Here is a 23,446-nt window from a genome sequence, read left to right as displayed (position 1 = left end):
ACTCTTTTTCCTAGGTACATCTATTTTGTTGGTTCTCTTTTACAATAATCAGCAGTTTATGTTGGGTAGCTTCCAGTTAGGACTCTAAAATATATGTTGGCCAGTAAAAGCTTTACCAATATCCATCAGGAGGCCCTGTTATTAACAAGAAATTAACAAATTAAATTGTGAATTCTCTGAGTAATGTGTGTGTATGTAAAAAGTGTGCAGTAGAGGGTCTCAGAAGGGGTGTGTGTGTGTGTGTGTGTGTGTGTGTGTGTGTGTGTGTGTGTGTGTGTGTGTGTAAAAAGCCTGCAGTTTTAAGAAAGTCTCAGAAGGGATTAGACATAATGGGTCAGATCCTGAGCTGATGGAAATCAGTGTAGCTGCACAGGTGTAGCTGAAGATCCAGTCCCATGATATTGTTAACATTAGAACTGTTGATTGGTTGGCTGAGATTGATGAAATAAAGAGGCAGGGAGAAATGAGAACCAGGACATGACAGGGAAATTACAACATAATTTGCCTTGCCTAGAAAGATGTACACTTGAAGCTGTGGCTGCCTGTTTTAGCTAGGAAGGGCCAGGAAAAAAATTCCATTTCATGGAAAATATAGAGCTTTCAATATTTGTTTTTGTTCTACATCAGGCATCAGAATGAAAAGGAGACAGTTTCCCCCCGCCCGCATATACATACACATAGGAGAGACTGACCAAAATAGTCCCAGATGAGCTATTGGCTATTCTGCAGCAGGTCTTTCTCTGTGACCAGAAATTCCATCATGAACCTAGAAATGTTCCTGATAAAATTGACATACAATTTTCACATTTTTCTGCAAAACATTTTGGTTTTAATGAAATGACATTTTTGACAAAAAATGTTTTGTGACAACATTTTCAACCAGTTCTAGTCTCATCCATTAGAGAGTCCACTAGGAGAAAGCTTCACTACTATCTCATTCCTTTGAGGGACTCATACTAACATTGAGGGTGGAAGCAAGTACCTGGACCCTTAGACGTGAACAGCCGAGTGACACTAGGTCCATGTTACCCCCCATGGCACTTCTACAAAGGGAGGATCAGAGAAGCCTTTATTCTTTCAAAGACAAAAATCTCTTACCTTCCATAGAGTTCTGAAATATAAGGAATAGAGGAATCCATTCCCATTGGGGAGATGTTGAAAAAGCTATGGAGAATCTGGAGAAGAAGGAAGTGATTGTCTTCATAACAAAGGAAGGAGTTGTAGAAATCAAGCCAGGTTCACTCAGAGCTTTTACTTGTGCGTGATTCTTTTCAATCCCTAATATTTTTAAAATATATATGTGAAAACACTAACCTTATCTTATCTTGATATTTGCTTTACCATCAACTAATATTAATTGCCTCATGGGTCAAATATCCTAATCCCTTTTTTGGACAATAATAATACCTAGCTCTTATATAGTACTTTTCATCTATGGATTTCAAAGTGCTTTACAAAGGAGGTGATATCATTACCCCATTGGAGATTATGTGACACAGAGAGATGATGCAGCTTACCTACAGTAAACTGACAGATCAGTAGCAAAGATGGGACAAGAATGCGAGTTTCCTGAGTCCCAGTCCAGTGCTCTATCCACCAGACCACACTGCCTCCAATACTAAACTATCCTAGGGCTTGTTTACATTGGAGTTGTTGGGAATGCTGAAGTTACCTTTATATCCCTGTCTGGACACACAGTCAACTAATAAGTTCAAGTTGTTTAAAAATCAGAATTTAAGAAATCTAATTCCATGTACTTATTTTTTTCCACACTATATGACACATAGTTTTAAATATAGTACTTCTTTTGAAAGCATGTAGGCAAGAGGAAATTGTCTTGCAATACTTGGCATATATCATCCATTCAGAGCACTATCCGTGCAGTACTTTGATTACTGGATGAATATTGGTTGTGGTCTTCTCTAAGCACTTTTCACATCCAGCAGTATAAATTTATGTAAAGGTTTACTGACACCACAATTCCATTGCATCAATCTCCTCATTATGGCATTTAAACTTTGAATTTCCTCTGTAGGCTTTAGGGGAAAAGGCCTTTATGACAGTGTAGTCTATTAAAAAAAAAAAACCCAGAAACATGACCAGATGTTTTCATTAAGCATTAAATAAACAAACATACAAATTTATCATTTCTTTTTTGTCAAATAATATTCTCTGCAATTTTAGCTTTAATTAAATATTATCTTTTCTAGTTAGTATATCTATGTAGAGAGTGAACTAACTAGAATAATAATCTTTGCTTTCTCTCATTCCACTTACTTTTTAAGGGGGCAATGCCTCATTTTGAAGCCAAATTTGACAATTCACAGACTTTATATTCTTTTCACAAAAAGTGATGGCTATCATTCTCGTAAATATTAAAAACAGAACCATTATACAGCAAACCTTGTGAAGCAAATTACAAGATGAAGGCAAAATAATACCCACTTGCTTTGTGTGATGTATAAAAAAGAGGAGTTGCTGTAAAAGTGTTCACCGATATGGTCTGCAGTCTCTCGAAGTTGTCCATTTGGTGTAAAAGAGGCATTTGTTACAGTGTATAAGATATTGCATGATAACAAACAGCTCAGGGCTCATGCTCAGCTTCCTAAATTTTGAACTGTATTGTAAAGGTAGAAATCTGAGGTTAATGCTGTGCTTTCATAACCGCATATCTGTGCAGTGGCTGCTCATTTGAGTTCCTGACTCATTTGCATGCCTCTGCCATTCATCCTAGAATTTCATTGTGGGAGCACAGCAGCTCAGACTTGGCTAGCAGCCAGAGCCTACTTATTCATTCCTTCTTTATAGCTAATACAATATGAAAGTCACTAACAAAAAGACTTTCATGTCAAATTACAGAAAAAAAATCAGAATTGCCTAATAGGATTTTAAATTCTTATCAGACTCGTGACTTTCTGTAAGTAGTAACATTTGAAAAGAAAGACTTAGCTGATGTTTTCTTCAAATACCCTCCACACATTGTAAGTTTCCTTACAAACTCTGATACACAGCTTCTCTGTCAGTATAGAGAATGATACAGGGCTACTGAATCAGAGCTATATAGTCCTCCACTACTGATCTCACCTCGCTGGACTTACAATCTCATCAAATATACCAGGTAAGGTGATGCATATCAACAAATATTCCTATTTGATTCTGATTTGGAGTCTATTTTTATATCTAAATGAATGCATACACTGTGTCTAACAGTTAGAAAGAACACAGTTTGAAAAGAATCAATTTTGTAATGTTTCTTTTATATGTTAGTTACATGGATTGAACAATAGTTAAGAAGATTGCATATGGTTGCCACACTTCAGAAGAGTTGGATGAAAAACTAGAGTAATCCCTGCACTTGTCCCTCTCATCTAACCCATATTGGCTATAAAAAGTCACCAGTTTTTCCTCTTGAAGTAGGATACAGTAGTACTCCCAGCCTCTGACAGAATAGCACAATATTATGTACGTTTCAGCTGGAATCATTAGCTGAGAAGAAATATAAACAACCTACCAGATTCATGGGAAGAGTGTAAAGTTTGGGAGAAAGGATTAAGTGAAATTAAAAGTGATTGTAAAACAGTGGCTTTCTTCAAGAGAACGTCTCCTTCTAGTGGCTGGGAGGACACTGCTTTGTTACTTACTAGTAACTGAAAGTATTTTCCTTTAGCGCAAGTGGCAAAGATCTGTGATTTTGATGCTGACATCTCCGGGTAGCGTGGGTACCATCACCTTCTGAGCATGCCATTGTGGCTGTGTGTGTCTCTGCAGTGGCCTGCCTCAGTTTTTCCTTAGTGAGGTTACTTAAACAGTCCAGTCAAGGAGAAGCCAAACACTCTACTCGACAACAGTATATCTTCCTTTAATTAGGCCTTCTGAAAGGAACACTTCTACAAGGGTTTAAAGCTCTTACTGCAGAGCCTAGATAAAACTTAAAAGTCCCAAAACAAGTCTTTAGGTCCAGCAATGGCTCTTTCGTCTTTAAGGCCTCAGACTTCTCTGCTGTCTGGAGAACTCTACAGTCTTTCCCCCATCCACACATACAGTTAGACCCTTTGCATAGGTCATGTTCTCTAGACCTTTAATCATTCTTGTTGGTCTTCTCTGGACCCTCTCCAATTTCTTCACATCTTTCTTGAAATGCGATGCCCAGAACTGGACACAATACTTCAGCGCAGAGTAGAGCGGAAGAATGACTTCTCGTGTCTTGCTCACAACACACCTGTTAATGCATCCCAGAATCATGTTTGCTTTTTTTACAACAGCATCACACTGTTGAATCACATTTAGCTTGTGGTCCAATATAACCCCTAGATCCCTTTCTGCCGTACTCCTTCCTGTTGTTATAAAGGGTATGTGTAGATGGTGGATGGAGCTTTATTCATTATGGCCAATTGTAGACGTGCGGACTCACCCCTGCGGTGCCTCCTACAGATTGTCCTCAGGAATTAGCTCTCTTTCCAGCCAGGAGCGCCCTCTGCAGGCCAGTGATCCGCCTGTCTTCTGGTCCCCGTGTCCCTCCCTGGACCCCGGTACCCTTTTAACTGGGGTGCTGCCTCAGAATATGGCTACTGCCAGTCACCATCTAGCCCCCGCTCCCTGGGTCAGACTGCAGTGTACACGCCATTCATCACTGGCAAAGAGGGGTTTGGACCTGCTGCCACTGTCTACCCTTAGCTACCCCTCAGGTACCCTGTGTCTAGCTCCCTGCAGCCAGGCCCTTCTCCCTCTACAGGCAGAGGAAGACTGTCTGGGCTCCTGGCTCACTGCCTCTTACAGGGGCCAGCTGGGCCTGATTGGGACCTGGCCACAGCTGAGCCTGCTTTCTCCCAATCAACCCAGGCTTCTTGTCCCAGCCACAGCCCTCTCCTGGGCTGTTTTAAGCCCCAAAGGGCAGGAGCAGGTAACCACCCCGCTACACCAATGAATTTCCACAAAATAGCCAATTTGTAGTATGACATCCCAGTAGATCAGAGTACTATAGTACTATGAAGAAAAACATGTTTGTCCTTCAGCAAGACACCTTGTAGCCAAAAGGTCAGGGCATGAAGCACCTTCATCACCACAAGAAAGGATAAGAAGTTAACAAGGATGAAGGGGAATCTGACCCAATGGTAGAGGAGATGGAGAGCCCAGGTATGGAGCATCAGTGCAGAGATACCACTCTGATCTGTGGCTAGACCAAACCTCACCTGTGTCACTTCCTCTCCAGCCATCTCACAGAGAATACATTTGCACTGCAATGAGAGCTGTGATTGCAGCATGATTAGAATACCTGAGCTAGCTTTGCTCCAGCTAGCTCAAGTCACTAGAGCAGTGAACTTATGTTATCCTGGGTGGCAGCATGGGCTAGCTTCTCAAGTGCATGCCCAGGGTCTGGGGCAGGCTTGTGCAGCCTGTACTGCTGTGGCTGCACTGCTACAGTTAATTGAACTAACTAGCTCAAAGCTAGCTCAGATACGTGCTGCAATCACATCTCGGTTTGCAGTGTAGATGTACCCAGACAGAAGGATATGACACTGTCCAGTACTTAAGAGGAAATTCTCCACTTTATGGGAGGGAGAGGCACATCTGAGGCCTTTAGATCAAAGGGCTGTCAGAAAGGAGCTACTTGATGGGCAGTCTGGCAGCTCTACAGGGGGGCGAGAGGGAACTCAGTGTGTAGGGAAGGTTTCAATGAAATGTGATATAACCTTGGGTATTGAGTAAATTACTGAAATAAGTACAATATGTTATTATTAATCCAAAGAGTGTTTGCAATGAAAGCCTTTATTGTTTGCATTTTGTGACTTCCCTCCCCCCATTAGTCCAATCCTGTCTTTCCTGACCAAGGAAATAGGGATCGGGTCCCATATCTGTATACTCATCAGAAGCAGAAGCAAAAACCAGAAGCAGCTAATGGGACAGTTTTGTAGGGCGCAGCTGTGGACTCTGTGCTTGGAGGTAGCAGGACTTGATGAGTGGTCTGTTTGTCTTTAGGTTGTTTATTTGAATGTTTATTTGTTTGCGCTCTTTATACAGGCTGAGTAGCTGGGCCATGGGCCTTGAGTAAGGAGCTAAGATAGGTCTGTTTGTTGGTGCCTTAGTAAAGGCCCCAAGTCTCTAACCTTTGACCAGTTCCACTGTCTGATGTCTCTGAGTGGCTAATCACTACCTGGTGCTGAAGAACAGAGCTGAGCTGAGCAGGAAAAGTTGATATAAAAAGTCAGTTGCTAGACAAACTCGAGAGCTGCAAAGAGAGGCAGCTAACAGGAGAGTTTTGGAGGGACTTTAAAGAGGCTTTCCAGCCAGATTCAGTTCTACATTTGATTTTGATATGAGTAGTAATGGAACATTGGTGGTGACCTGCAACATATGTGCCGTGTTTTCTTTACTGCGTGAAGCCAGAAGGGATTTCCTATACATGGAGTGCAAGCTAGTGGTTGTGCTGGAGGAGAAGATTCTTGAATTGGAATGGCAATCAGAGATGCTACTAAGAATCAGAGATGTCAAGGAATTCCTAGACACTGTGTTCAGAGACACCAGTACCCCAGGTTCAAGGCAGAAAAAAGCTGGGTGTTAAGGAACTGGGGAGAGGGAGGAAGTCAGAAAGGAGGCCTAGCAGTTTGTAACCACCAGAGGCAAGGTTTCATGGTGGCATTCTATGTGACTGGAGATAGACAAGGAGGGGCAGGCTGTTGCTGCCAGAGAGAAGATAATTGGGAGGACTTTCACACTGCTGGAAATTTACAATCAATACCAGGTCCTCAGCTTGGAAACTGTGGGAGATATCATTCAAAATCCAATTGGTTCAAGGGAATGGAGAGATTACAGGACAAATATATAGATGGCAGCTTGACAAAATCTGTAAGAAAATCAAGATTGTCCTCAAAGACTTCTTTTCTCCAACCATCCAAGGAAGATAAACAAACCTTGTTGGGGATGCAATACTAGAAAGAAATGAAAGACCATTCTGCAAGGGGAAGGAGTACAACAGGATGTTGTGCTGACTTCCTGGAGCCAAGACTCAAGACAGCATTCTAAGATTAGATAGGCTTTTGAAGTCGATGGGAAAGGATCCATTGGTGATGTTCATATCAGCACTAAAACACTGCATTGCAGGATATCTTGCACATAGTTGACATCAGGGAACTCAGAAGCATGGTGAAAAAAAATGTCCAAGCAATCTTCTCTGAGATCCTTCCTATCCCAAAGAAAGACAGAAGGCAGAAGACTCTGGGAGTGAACCTCTGGCTAGGTCAGTGGAAAAGAGTAGAGAATTTTGGTTTTGTGGAACATTGGTCCATCTTCTATTGGGAGAGGAGGCTGTATAGTTTGAATGGGCTCCACCAATTGGAGACAAGTTGGCTAGAGTCGTCAGCATGGTGTTAAACTAATAACAAAAGGGAAGAGTAAAAAGAGGGACGATATGAACACTTAGCACAAAACTGAGATTTGAGAACAAAATTAATCAAGTAACCATAGGCAGAAGAGAATAAATCATTTAATTGCTTTATACCAATGCTTACAACCAGGGTAACAAAAAGAGGAATTGGAATTGGTCATTTATGAGCATAAATTTGATCTAGTTGATATTACAGAAAACATTCCCATGATTAGAATGTTAAAAGCAATAATTATAGCCTATTTAGGAAGTATCAAGTGATCAGAAGGGGAGGGGAAGCAGTACTCTTTGTCAAAAATGGCAGTACCTATTTCCGAGTCACTGATAACTCAGAAGAAAATTATCTTGAATACTTATGGATGAATGTCCTAACAGATAAAGCACAAGATGGAGTATTAGTTGGTGTCGGTTACAGACCACTAAATTACTCTAGAGAGCTGGATGACTGGCTCCTTATACTTCTGTCTATAATGGTGGGGGAGGGGGCTCTCTGATCATGGGGGATTTCAATCTGAGTGACATATGCTAGAGGTGTCATGCTGCTAGTACTAAAAAATCTGTGGACTTTCTAAATATTATAGATGACAATTTCCAAACTTGAGAAGTGTTGCATCTAACTTGGGAAAATTCTATAGTAGACTTCATCCAGAACTAAAAATGTATGTGTCATGATCACATTTATAATGTGTAAAGAGAATAAAGTCCATACCAGTGATATATATACTTCGGTTTTAAAAGAGCCAGTTTCACAAAGCTGAAAACAATTATGAGTCAAATCAGCTGGGAAGGAGAATTTAATCAGCAAATGTGAATGATAATTAGAAATTGTTTCAGAACACTTTACTAAATGCTCAAAAAGCCATACTCCCACTAATGAGGGAGAAGGCTGTATTGATTAAAAAATTGATCTGGTTTAGGGGGTGTAAGTGAAGGCAACTATAAATACAAAAAGCAATATATCACAAATAGAAGAAAGGGGAAGTTGATAGTAATGCATATAAACAAAGGGCTAGGATTTGTAGAAAAATGATAAGGGAAGCAAAGGGACACATAGAGAACTGTATGGTCAGCAGAGTTAAGGGAAATAAGGAGGATTTTTTAAAAAATAGATTAGGAACAAAAAGAATCCAAATAATATTATTGGTCCATTACTGGATGGAAATAGAAGACTTATCAATAATACAGAAAAAAAGCACAAGTGTTCAATAAATGTTTGTATTCTGTATTTGGGGAAAAAAAAGCCAGATGATATAGTCATTTCATATGATAACATGCTTTTCATTCCACTAGTATATCAGGAGAATGTTAAACAGTTAGAAATTTTTAAAACTGATGGTACAGATAACTTGCTTCCAAGAGTTTTAAAAGCCCAGTCTGGGAAGCTCACTGGACTGTTAATATTGATTTTATATAAGTCTTGGAACACCAGGGTAGTTTCAGAAGACTGGAAGAAAGATAATATTGTGCCAACATTTAAATAGGGTAAATAGAAGAACCCAGGTAATTATAGTCTTGTTAATCTGAAATCAATCCGGAACTGATATTAAAGGAGGGTAATATAATTAATGGCGATCAACATGAGTTTATGGAAAATAGACCTGTGAAACTAACCTGACAGTTTGCTTGTTTGTTTCTTTTTGATCAGATTCCAAGTTCGGTTGATAAAGGTAATAGTGTTGATGTAATATATTTAGACTTCTGTAAAGCACTTGAATTGGTGCTGCATGACATTTTGAATAAAAATTAGAACAATATAAAATTAACATGATACATAAAATAGAAGAAAAGTTGGCTTACTGATAGGTCTCAAAACGCAATTGTAAATGGGGAATCATCAAATAGATGACTTGATTACAGTCTAAGTCCCTATGGGGGAACAGATATTTTAATAATGGTCTTTTCAACCTAGTGGAGAAAAGTATAACATGATCCAAAGGCTGGAAGTTGAAACTAGACAAATTCGGACTGGAAATGAGGCATAATTTTTTAACACTAGGAGTAATAAACCAATGTACCAAGGGTCATAGTGGATTCTCTATCACTGGTAATATTGTTTGCATGTTTTTTTTTTCTAAAAGATATACTCTAGAAATTAAGAGGAGGAAGTTCTCTGACCTGTGTTATACAGAAGATCAGATTATATGATCACAATATTCCCTTCTGCCCTTGAAATCTATGAACTATAACCTCTCTTTTCAAGCTAAACTAGTCAAACATCCACTGTAATTTGTAGTAGGACATCAACTTGACCTCAATTAATTAGAAAGTCTAGGTTCCCCTCTGCCCTTCAGATAATCATTTAGGGCTAGGTGGCAGATTTACACACAGCCCCCGAATAAGGGGAGGTGTATAAACTGCACCACCGTAGGAATAGCTCCCGGGGGCATTGTAGCTCTGAGACTCTTCAACATCACAATTCGTTCCCTACTCCCTCCTTGATCTTATGTGGTAGGAATTACTGCTGACCAGCAGCAAATTACTTTCTTTCCTATTGCACCATGCTGGCTCAGATATCCTGGTCAACTAATGGGGGCGGAGGGTGTGGAGAAAAGATGCCGTCCATTCCCCTCTCATTTCCCTCCTTACTAATTCTCTATCCATCTGCTCCTGGGAGGGAGTAAACAAGTGCCTAGTCTCTGGACTTCAGCTCTGGTTAGCCCACACAAGTACAACATGGAGGTTCTTGTTTCCTTTCACAGGCACATAACCTGAATCTGAAACTAGTCTTCTATATGGTTAGTGCTACAATCCCTACAAGTTTTGCAAAGTTTTAGGAGTCCCTGCTTATGAAAACTGTCAATGAAAATCCCTTTCCTTCCCCTCACATCCCATCAGAACGCTGACATTCAGTAATCACTGATCTAGACAACAAATAATTTCAGTGGAATTAGAAACTGCTGAAGACATGAGAGCAAACTAAATGCCATGGTATATGAAAGGCTGAACATTTAAGAACTCAGGAGAGCCTCAAACTGCAAATGACACACAGCAGAGCAAATCCCAGCTCCTATTGTGAAGTAGTAATGAAAATCAACTCTAACCATAAACCCCCTAAAGCAGGAGCCACAGTAGATATAATTTAGTACCATACCTCCCACTCATTTCCCCCCTTTAAATTTAACGTGTTTGGCTAGAAAACAGTAACAGCACCATGATGGGCTCAAAATGAAAGTACTATGTTATAGTGATATGTACCTATAATAATACCCAGTATAAAATGCTGAAGTTATGTTGCACTGTGATTAGCTTGGGTAATGGTAAGGCGTTCTCCTACTAGCAATAAAAGTGAGGGCTGTAGTGAACAGTTGTTTATTTGCCTTCTAATTTTACCATAGAATCATGGAAAACAGAGGTGGAAAAGCCCTATTAGGTTATCCAGTCCATGTCGCTGCCAGTGAAGAACTGATCATTACAGTACATTTTCTAGTGTTGATGAGTCTTTTACCTATTCCCGTCGGAGACGTCTCTACTTTGTAAGAGACATCCGTGTAAGAAGGGTTTTTTTCCCTGGTTTTCAAATGATATTTCTCCTTTCTTAATTGCATCCTTTTACTTCTAGTCATAACACTTTATGCCATCATAATTAATAAATAATTCATCTTTTTTTTTATGTTTACATCCAGGGGACATGCAGAGCCACAATTTTGTGTTAAGCAGCACCAACATTTCACTGGAAGTTCCTGCAGAATTTAAGTGTCTTTTTTTTTTTTAAGTTTCTTGCCAGACAACTTTCCAAATGTGAACCAATGCAGTATTGTCTGGTTTAGTCAAGAAGGCCAGAAAGAAACAAGAGCTCAGAGAGCTGTGAATTATCCCATTTGTCTTAACAGAGTATTATAGTCAGATTCTCTGCCATGTAAGGGCTGTGTTTGGCTGCCCAGGGCCCAGAACTTAACCTTAAAGTAGGCTTAGCCTGCCACTAGAGGATTCACTATATGTATGGGAATCCTTGGATGGCACAAAGCCACCAAAACAGCTCCTAAGCCATCACTTCTCCTGGCTGCTGGTGCAGGGCAGAACCAGAGAAAATGGGGCATGGCCATGTATCTCTGAGTCCTGATGATCCTCAACTGCCAGAAAAAACCCTAAGGGCCATTGTTACCTGGGATAAATAGATCATCAATGCTGTTCTAGTTTATCTTTATGATGGAGGCAGGCCTGACGCTTATCCGGCTTAGTTTTGGAGGCAGGTGCAAAGGGTATTCCCCAACTTGCACCTAGCACTTCTCAGCAGGACCCACAGATCAGCCTAACGATAACATTTTAAACAGCACCTTCAACTCTTTTCAACCCTGATTGCTTTAGCAAAATCATCAGCTACTCTACAACAGTGAGCACACTTTGGAATTGGGGGAACAGCTTATGTATTGTACCACCAGTTCTTCTATTCTGACCTCTAAGCTACACAGTTCAAATATTTGTGGGTTTTTTCCCATGTCCCTCACTTATTTGTCAGGAAAATTAGACTATAATCTTGCTTCATACTTCAGTTCCCCTTCTCTGACCAAGTCAGTAATATATTTCTGGCAACACGGTGCCCCAAGATGGACACAATATTCTAGGTGCGGGTAGAGCAAACAATAATGAGATAGAATAAAACCTGGCCTTGTATCTCTGTTTGTGCCCAGTCCGGGGAGGATGTAGGGAGCATCTTCAGTGTTTTAAGCCCTTGCACTGGGTGCCAGGTAGCCCAAGAAGGAAAAGGAGGCATGAGAAAGAGAGCCATGGCCCTGCCCTTTTACACCCTAGCCAGAGGAATTGTTCCCCTGTATGGAGAATGACAGGCATATCCTTTAACAGAGTGCTGTGGACATACTCTTCCTGACCACTTTTGGTGCAATTGTAACACCCGGGACCTCTGGAGCTTAGTGCATGAGCCTCTACCGCATGAGCTAAAAGCCAATTGTCTGTTAGCTAAGGCTGTAGAGCAGACTCATTTAACTCTCTCTCTCTAATTGGTCTCAGTGCCACTAGATGGGATACAACACCACACCCAGATGGTGTGTGGGTTACACAATGCCTCCAGGAGTTCCTCCTTGGGTAATGTACCTCTGCATTAGCCCAGTGTAACATGTGCTTCTGCATTCTCTCTTATATGGATGTAGAGTGACCTAATGGCTAGGGCACTGGACCCAATTTCCATTCCCAGCTCTGCCACAGACCTGCTGAGACCAGTCACTGCACTTATGTGCCTCCGTTTCCTCATCTGCAAAATGGAAATAATGGTATGACCTCCTCTATAAAGTGCTTTGAGATCTATAGAAGGAAGGTGCTATCTAAAAGCTAAGTATTATTATTACCATCAGTTAATTTCACTCTCTGGTTATCTACTCCTCCAGCTGAGTAAGATATTATATATCACAACAGCCACAAACAGGAAGCAATTGGCAGAGATGGAAATAGGCTCCCAGTTCCCTGATTTAAGCACATCTACCCTCTCAAGACCATTAGTTAACTGTGAAATTTTTTGCTCTATCTGCACTTTTCTGTGATTTTTTTTAAATAAAAATGGTCAGGGTTTTTTAAAAAGAAGCAGAAGTAAGAGGGTACTGTCTGGTTTTGCTTTACATGAGAGATTTCAAGGCTACACTTCTGAAAAAAGGTGCCATTTCTCAAATAAGACTCTGCTTACTGAAGGAAAATACAGCTTTTTTAGGCACTTTTATATGTTTCATACCTGAGACAGTACCAGATGGTGCCATGTAGTCTCAGGTTAATCATTATGTGAGAGACCTGGGCTGGGAGCCAGACCCACTTCCCCCTCGACTGTGAGAACAAGCAATGCTGAACCTTACATAAGATTCACAAGCAGAGCCTTTGCATTTTAAGCAGACATCTGTTATGGCATTTCCTATTTATCTGTTATCAGGGTTCGGGCTGATCCGGTACATGGCAGTATGCCATGTCAGTCTTCTCTGGTGGACCTATCAATGTCTGCAGAATTTAAACTTTCATGAAAAAAAAGTTTCTAGCCCTTCTGGCCGTGATGTGAGTGCTCTGAACATGTACTGATGCAGGGCTGAGTGCAAAAAGATTTAAAAAATATCTCTGAGAGCCAACCTTCCCTTTCCCACTCCACAGGAATGGGAAGGCCTTAGAACACACTGCTGTGGTTCCATTGTGCAAGTGGCATATTACACAGGGAGTTTACACAGAATAGTTTAGTGGTGCGGCAGGAACAGTGCAGAGAGGTGTTTTCCCCGCTTCCCACAGCCCCCATTGGCCTGGAATAGCGAACCGCGGTCAGTGGGAGCCGCGATTGGCTGAGCCTGAGGACGCTGCAGGAAACAAACCGACCCGGCCCGCCAGCTGATTTCCCTGATACGCTGTGTGCCAAAGGTTGCTGATCCCTGCTGTAGAGAAAGCAGAGAAGGCCAAAACACAGGCAATAACTGCTGGGAGAGCAGGAAGACATACCTCTAAGGAAGAGTGCTTGAATTCAGAAGGGAGAACAGCCCCTCAGGGAGTAAGGATTGGGCCCAGCTTGAAACTGGGTTGAAGACTGTGGATTTGAGTTCTATTCTGAAGTTCTATGAAGGATTTAATGACTTAGACGCCAAAAGGGAAATGGTTTGAATACCTGAACTGTGTGGACTTCTTAAGGGGGCCCAAGCAGAAGGGAAAACTGAGGCAGGATACTGCAGAGCCACCATTGGCCAGCAGGGGACACTACCAGGCAGATAGACCCTTTCATAGGTGTCCTTTAGATCCACCACTCTAGAGATGCACAGTCCTAAATTACTCATGCATCAGGGACTACAGGGGATACAAAGACCATGGGTAGTTTGGAGCTACAGAAGAGCCTTTCACTAACCCTCTGAGATATGTGTAAGAGGAATTATTTTTCCCCATCCCAGGACAGGGTTCGGCATTTGATCCTAAGAGAAGCATGAATTTTCCTCATTTGTCTCAGTTGAATGTTAATTCTGAAGACTAACATTGGCAACAATTTAAAGTCAGCATTGTTAGCTATTATCAGTGGTGACCAAAACCAGCCAGCTACTCTTGGATTGTGTCTGGAGTTTGGGATTGTGGCAGAACCTGAGTAAAGTACCACCTCTTTTACCACCCTTATATGTAAACAAACAAATAAGTAGCCTGACTCCTGTCTTTTATGGGGAGTTGTGGGGAGGGAGGGGGAGAGTGGGGAGATGAACCTCTGTAATTTAGGAACAGTGTCTTTTCCCAAGTAATCACAGTCAGTGAATGCTGAGGCTACGTGGCTATTCAGTGAGAATCAGATAATTTACCTTTAGAACTCTAAAACTGAATAAAGCCATCAAGCAGAATGCAGAACATAGGTGAAACACAATCTCTGCTCTTAGGCTTGGAGCTCTTGGTTTTTCTGTGGTAACATGTCTTCTGAGGACAATTTTGTTTTTGAAAGGCTCATCAACAATTGTTTTCTTTTCAATAGTCAGGAAGAGAGTCTTATTTTGCCTCGAGGCAAGAGTAGGTTAAAGATAATGAGTTTGTATGGAAGTTAATGGAACTACTCACTTGAGTATGCGTTGAAGGATCAGGCTCAACGGGGTAACAGCTCAGTGGTAATGAGCTAGTTTTGGTTCTTCCATGTGTGTGTCATCTAATAAAATTGTCAAACACTTCCTAAAGCATTCAGCTGTGGCTTCCAGGCACAGCCCCACCATGGGGAGCATGGAACTGTACTGTCCCTAGGAAGAGCTGTGGGAGGAATTCTCCCTAGAGAACGCGAGCAAGATGCTCATTCCAGCAGCGCAAGAAATTCCCCCCTTCCTCCATGCCCCTTTTGGGATGCCTTGTGCTCTCGGGTATATGCAGAAGGAACATGCTCTGTGCTCTCTGGAACATAGCGGCTGTTCTAACCAGCTGCTCCCCACCCACCTTTGTACACACAGCATAGCAGGATACAGTCTGGCCCAATACAGTTTAAGTATTCATATTAAATTCACTAGCAGTCTTTTCTTATTTCCTCTCAGTTCTGAATATTTGACTGTTATGTAGCAATGCTGAGAAATCGTTACAGGTGTGTTGGTTGACAACTGCTTGACAGATTTTATGGCACATTTTATTTATTCACTGTCTTCTGCATTATAGAACCTTTAACAAAAGTACCTAAGTGCTGAACAGTAATTAATAAAAATATAATGAGCAAATGATGGAGATTTAAAAATCTTATACTGATTCATAAGACAACTGTATAAATTATGTTAATTATATTATATTTATTTTATATTAGAGGCACCAATCAGAATTGAGACCCCCCCATTATGCTAAGTAATAGAGTCAAGGAGCTCACTTTATTTAGCTTAACAAGGAGAAAGTTAAGGGGTGACTTGATTACAGTCTGTAAGTACCTACAGGGGTAACAAATCTTTGATAATTGGCTCTTCAACCTAGCAGAGATAGGAATAACATGATCCAATGGCTGGAAGTTGAAGCTAGACAAATTCAGACAGGAAATAAGGTGAATTTTTTAAAAGTGAGGACTATTAACCACTGGGACCATTTATCAAGTGTCATGGTGGATTCTCCATCACTGGCAATTTTTAAATCAGGATTGGATGTTTTTCCTAAAAGATCTGCTCTTGGAATTATTTTAAGGAAGATCTATGGCCTACACTGGCTCCCTGCAGCAGGGTCTCCATTCAGGTTCCAGCTTGAACCTGCCCCTCCTCCTGCAGGGACCGTAGGTCTCCTTTGGCTGGAGAATCTCCCCTCTCTTGCACTCACACAGTGCATGAGACACTGTTGCCTGGAGTCAAGTTCTCAGCAGACTCTCCTGCGCTCCACTGTAGTGGAACAAACTCCACATGTGCCAAGTCACAACACCATTTGTGATCCAGCCATTCCGCCATCTGGATGGAAGAGCAGCCAGACCATATTTGATTGGCACTTCAACCCTGTGCACCATGTTGCTATGCTACTCACTGAAACTTGGCCCAAACACCCCTACATCTGTATGAATGTGTAAACAGGACAAACTTCAGTGGTACTGTAACCATATGGCCAGAGCAACACTCTACACCACTCCGTCAGCAGCCACACACTGATTTAGTACGGGACCTCTGCTTAAAAGTGGTGAGGCCATGTCCCCCCCTCCACTCCAACCAGCTCTGTGGCCTATGGAACCTAGAACAAGTGCAAACACTGTGGGAGGAGAGAGGGTATTTGCCCTTCTCCATTCCTCCCCCGTTAGCTACCTCTAATTGATACCCCTGATTTGCGATACGGAAGGTCCAGACTAGATTATCACAATGGTTCCTTCTGGCTTTGGAATCTATGAATCTAAAATGCTGTACAAACACAGAAAAAAGACAGTCCTTGCTCTGAAACGCTTATAATCTAATTAGTGATTACAAGAAACATGATTTATTTTCCTTGATACTGAGGCTCCTGGGGCCTGATCCAGCTCCCATCAAATGCAATGGGAAGATCTGCACTGATATTAATGGGAGTTGAAACAGGTCTCCACAGTGGATCAGTCCATTTTGTGAATTATCAGGCAAACAAATAAGCAAGGTGGGGAAAAGCAAAGATACAAATAAGGCTTGTGCATTGCAAAGTGCACTTTGTTCATTTATTTTGACATGGTTAGAAATAATTCATGAAACTTCATAGTTAACGCCAATGAATGTAGTGTTAAGGTAACAGTGGCTTGATAAGGTGGGTCCTCATTATAGTACTGTGCAATAAATTAATTGATTTAATGAGAGGAGGAGACCTCCATTTCATTTATTTATTTATTTTTGTGAAATTTATGATGTTTGCAGATTAGCAAAGTGAGAATTTTCTACTGTATTATATCTGATTTGTACAATGTGAGATTCTTTGGCTAACCACATAGCTGCCATTGGCTGCTGTCAGAGGACAGAATACTGGGCTTGATGGACCTTTGGTCTGACCCAGTATGGCCGTTCTTATGTTCAGTACTGGGCAAATTGGTTGAAACTATCGTAAAGAACAAAATTGTCAGACACATAGATGAACATAATTTGTTGGGAAATAGTCAACATGATTTTTGTAAAGGGAAATCATGCCTCACCAATTTACTAGACTTCTTTGAGGGGGTCAAAAAGCATGCAGACAAAGGAGATCCGGTGGATATAGTGTATTTAGATTTTCAGAAAGTCTTTGACAAGGTCCCTCACCAAAGGCTCATAAGCAAAATAAGCAGTCATGGGATAAGAGGGAATGTTCTCTCATGGATTGGTAACTGGTTAAAAGATAGGAAACAAAGGATAGGAATAAATGGTCAGTTTTCAGAACGGAGAGAGGTTAATAGTGGTGCCCCAAGAGATATGTACTGGCCTCAGTCCTATTTAACATATTCATAAATGATCTGGAAAAAGGGGTAAACAGTGAGGTGGCAAAATTTGCAGATGATACAAAACTAATCAAGATAGTTAAGTCCCAGGCAGACTGCGAAGAGCTACAGAAGAATCTCACTAAACTGCGTGACTGGACAACAAAATGGCAGATGAGATGTAATGTTGATAAATAAAAGTTATGCACATTGCTACACATAATCCTAACTATACATATACAATGATGGGGTCTAAATTAGCTGTTACCACTCAAGAAAGAGATCTTGGAGTCATTGTGGATAGTTCTCTGAAATCATCCACTCAATGTGCAGCGGCAGTGAAAAAAGCGAACAGAATATTGGGAATCATCAAGAAAGGGATAGATAATGGGACAGAAAATATCATATTACCTCTATATAAATCCATGATATGCCCACACCTTGAATACTGAGTCCAGATGTGGTTGGCCCATCTCAAAAAATATATATTGGAATTGGAAAAGGTTCAGAAAAGGGCAACAAAAATGATTGGGGTATAAAATGGCTTCCGTATGAGGAGAGATTAATAAGACTGGGACTTTTCAGCTTGGAAAAGAGGCAACTAAGGGGGGGCTATGATAGAGGTCTATAAAATCATGAGGGGTATAGAGAAAGTAATACAAGAACAAGGGGACACCAAATGAAATTAATAGGTAGCAGGTTTAAAACAAACACAAGAAAGTATTTTTTCATGCAACACACTGTTAACCTCTGGAACTCCTTGCCAGAGGGTGTTGTGAAGGCCAATATTATAACGGAGTTCAAAAGGGAGGTAGGGAGTTTCATGGAAGATAGGTCCATCAATGGCTATTAGACAGGATGGGCAGGAATGGTGTCCCTAGCCTCTGTTTGCCAGAAGCTGGGATTGGGTGACAGGGGATGGATCACTTGATGATAACCTGTCTGTTCATTCCCTTTGGGGCACCTGCCATTGGCCACTGTCAGAGGACAGGATACTGGGCTTGATGCATCTTTGGTCTACCCATTATGGCCGTTCTTATGTTCAGTACCAGGCAAACTGGTTGAAACTATCATAAAGAACAAAATTGTCAGACACATAGATGAACATAATTTGTTAGGAAATAATCAACATAGTTTTTGCCTTTGCCTTTGGTCTGACCCAGTATGGCTGTTCTTATGTAGGGATTATTTGATTCTCATAGAAAACAATTTTTGTAATTAGTTACTCTCACATCCAGCAACCACAAACAATTACTTAAAAATTCACTAAGGCATCTTTACATAGCACAAGGGTCTGATTCTAAGCTAATTGAAGTCAATGGGAGTCTTCAAATTTGTTTCAGTGTCTTTGGATCAGGCTCCAAATGCATTTGTACTAAGCAGTCAGTACTCACATGGGAGATAATGTGTTAACAGGAAAGGCATCTGTTCATAAGCACATCTGTAATCTTGACTGTAAGCTTCTAAGAAGTGGGAAAACTGCAAAAGCAAATGATCCAGACACATTCTTGAATGAATCCTGCTGGCACTAAGATCGGCTTCTGCATGGATACTTCAGTAGTACAGTCACAAATATTCTTGCAGATCACTTAATCTTCTAGGTTACATAGACAAAGAAGACAGAATTTATACTGTGTCACAGGATACAAAGATTTCATACCTGAAGATGAAAAGATAGCCGTCATCCATCTAGACTTCTGAGGGGAGTTTAAAAAAACCCAAGCCCAAAGTACTACGTAATCTGATGCAGTAGCAGCTCTTATTATGCACATCCAAATAGTACAATTATTAATCAGCTATATCTGCACATAATCATAGGCTTCTAAGTCAGTATTACCCCCAAAGAGAGATCACTGATCTACATACTGTACATACAAATAAGTTAATTTAACACAGTAATACAGTCCATACCTTACAAATTTGGGGCCCAATCCTGTAAATCCTAACAGCCTTATTCAAACCCCAGTGAAGTCAAGACTATCATTGATTTAAATGAGTTTTGGATCAGGCCCTTTGTGCATACAATTTTCATTGACTTCACTAGGGCTTTTGTGCTTGAAGGGCTTCTGGAATCAGCCAAGAAAATGAATAAAATAAACATTTTCATCTGATCCCGAGCAAGTTGTCCCAGAACAGAGTCACATTTGGTGAAAGACCCCTTCAGAACTCATCAGAAAAGTCAGCCAATGACACTTCTATGAGCAGCTTCAAATGATCCAGTATTCAAGTATTTCAGCATTTCTGAGAGGGTGTGTGATCCTGAGAAAACATATGTCTGGGACAGATTGTAAGCTCTGCAGGGAATGGAGGGACCTTGTCTTTTAAAATAAAAACCTCATCTCTAAATAGGCAAACAATTTGGGAAGGCCGTAGGATCAAACTGTGCATCTGGATCTTCTGGTTTAGGGTTCATCCTTTGTTTATACCAGATCTGTGTACAAATCTGGCACACTACTACTACTACTACTACTAATAATAATAATAAATAAGATTTCCATAATGTAAGACACAAGTGGCTGCAACTATTTAAGCAATAGGATTTGTATTCATATATTGTGTTCTTTAGTAAGCTCTTCAGGATGGGACTCTTTTACTGCATATCTGTACAAAATACAACACGAAGGAGCTCTGATCTTGACTAAGCTCTACTATAATATAGAGAAACAATAGTAATAAATCTCTTTTCAGCTGAGCATCAATTGATACACCACCCCACTGTGGGGACAGATGGGTGAAGTCATGGATCCAGTCCCTAAAACCCACTGCATGCTAAGATGTAAGGAAGCTGCACAGAACAGAACAAGGCAGCGTGAATGGAAAGCAAACAACCCACCCATGCACCGACCTCCAACATAGTGTCCCCAGACATCTCCTTTTTAACGAGATGGAACTGCACTGGCTTTGTTTGAGCAAGACTTTTTCCTTATTGTATAATTTCTGCTATTTATCATTTTTAGCATATTTTTGGTGAACAGACTTAGAGATGTCCAGATATTTCTGGAATTCACTGACCGATTGTTCTAGTGCAATGTTCACCACTGAAATTATCATTATCATTATCATTATGGACTGCGGTCTTTGAAGTTCCAGCAATATTTAGTGTATTCTTAAACTTATGATGGGAAATGGCATCTCTTATTTTAAACTTAGGAAATACCACACATAACATAAAATTCAATTATTATTACATAATAAATGCTGATTTTTTTTAGTGATAAACACTCACGGGTACACAAGGTCAAAATACCACATGTTCCAAGGCATTATTTAAGAATTAACGAGCCTGATAAACTTTGCATAAAAAATAGTCTCTTCTCCAAGCCCTCATGAGCCCTTAAAGCCCTGGGACTGTTTCTCTAGCTTCTAGTCTAGAATAGAAATAGTGACAAACACTCCACATAGCAGTTGTCTGACTTTCTGCTTTCAGTGGCGCATAAGTTATAACTGACCAGCTGTCAGTTAGACATGGGCAGTGGAAAAGGTGTCCCAGCCTGCCCTCCGCAGTCACTAGTTACCATAGTAAAATGTGCATGCAGGTGCTGAGAGTTTTTCGTTCCTGAAACTTGTAGTTCATTTTCAAATGTGTAGTTCAGAGCGATGTTGAGCACTGGCAGGTTCTGTGAAGTGCACTGTTGCAGGCAAATGAACTTGCCTATTTATTTACCAAAATACCTTTCCTCCACTCTCACATACAAATAGAAAGGGACAAGCCTGACAAAGCTGGCCGTACAGCTTTGAACAGCCAGTGACCAAGTGGTTGTTACTTGTCTATTCATAGTGGAATAGGAAACGTCTCCTGAGAGGCAAACACAAATTCAATTTCAACTCTATATTTACCCTGAAAACAGACCTTTTATTACCCTTCAGTGACCACCAGGTAAACATTAACCTACGAACAGACCACATTTACTATAGTTAGCCTTTTAATTTCTAGCTCTGAACAAGAAAGTCATTGCTTAGGCCTATGTCTACATATAATTTTTGTACTACTATAATTATTTCAATTAGCAGTACGATTTTTTACCAAAATAGATGCACCAATACAACTCCTAGTGTGGATGCAGTATCTCTCTATGAAGGTGCCTTATACCAGTATAATGTATTACCCTTCCTATACAGGAATAGCTAAATTGGTATGAAGCATCTTTATACTGGAATAACTGTATCCACCCTAGGAGGGAGTTATACCACTTCAACATAAGTATACATAAGTATAGTTAAAGCAGTGCAACTTTTGGGTATAGACTAACCCTAACTCTGTGTTTTGGTATCCACATTGATACTATTATATTTAAGGCTCAGTGACTCTATTATAAGCTCATTCTCAGTTATATTTCAATGGTTTTCCCACTTTGAATAATTTTGTTTTTGATAATTTAGCATCATATATAAAACAAGAGGAGCGAACTATCACAACACTGATCCTCAGACCAGCCTGTTCGGCAGAGATTTACATTACAATCCCCAAACCCACCAATGCTCCAAAACTGAATCACTGACATTTCAAATTACAACACAAACAAAAAATCAATGTGTGTGAACTGCTGACTGATGAAGACTGGCTGACAACTTTAATCCTTGGCACAATGGAACTCTGCAGTAAGGGTAAAAGCTCATCTGTGTGGGAGTCAGCACTCTCTTGTGGGCCAAGTCTGAGAGTGTGGAATGAACTCCCACAGGAAATAAGGAACAATCATGAACCTTGCCACCTTCTGTTCCAAGTGCAAGGTGCATTTCTTTCACCTGCCTTCTCTAATATAAATATATAGCAACAGATATATTTATAAACCCTGTGGATTCGGGGACAGAATAGGCCCACTGCTCCTCCTGCATGTCGTAAAAGGAGACTAAAAGAGGGCTGCTTGGAGAGGGATGGGCTCTGCCAGGTTAGAGATTTGCCCAAGACACACCATATGATAAGCAAGTCAATCATGTCCTTACCGGGTTGGTTGCATTCCGGGTTAATAATGACTGCACCTACCATCTCCCACCAGGGCGGGTGCAACAAGTATTCTACTGGTGTAACCCCAAGAAGAGGATCCATGGAAGAGATAACATCACCATAGTCACATGGAATGTAAGGACATTGAGTCAAATAGGGAGGTTGAAAGAACTCACGTATGAAATGGAACAATACACCTGGCACCTCCTAGGGATCTCTGAGGTCAGATGGAAGAACTTTGGAGAGGTACTAACAGAAGACGGCTATGTACTCTATTACAGTAGGGAGGACAAACATGTCAATGGTGTAGGATTTCTTGTGCATAAAGAGATCAAGAATTCAGTATTAGGATGCCATCCAATATCCGGAAGACTTATTTCCATCTGTCTAAAGGCAGTACCATTCAATATCATAGCGTTACAAGTCTACATCCCTACAACAGACTGATGAAGAGCAAATTGAAGATTTTTACAATCAGCTCCAAGACATCATCAATAAGGTTCACAAGAAAGGTATCCTGATTGTACAGGGAGATTGGAATGCTGAAGTGGGTACTGATGCACAGGCAGACTGGTGAGTTTATTGTGGCCCTTTCTGTAATGCGGTAACCAATGAGAGAGGGCTGACACTTTTGGAGTTTGCCAGCTATAACAATCTTTCAAACACATTAGGAACACATAAAGCACCGAGATGACCAACGTGGCATGCACCTGATGGTTTACATCACAGTCAGATCAACTAAATCATGGTGCAAATCCAATTTCATTCTGGAATCAACAGAGCTAAAACAAGGAGCTTCCCAGTGCTGATATTGGAAGTGACCATGACCATGTGATGC

The sequence above is a fragment of the Mauremys reevesii genome, linkage group 1 (assembly GCF_016161935.1).
Source record: "Mauremys reevesii isolate NIE-2019 linkage group 1, ASM1616193v1, whole genome shotgun sequence".
NCBI classification, from domain to species: Eukaryota; Metazoa; Chordata; order Testudines; family Geoemydidae; genus Mauremys; species Mauremys reevesii.
The sequence above is the reverse complement of the archived record's forward strand: the minus strand, read 5'-3'. Positions refer to the sequence as shown.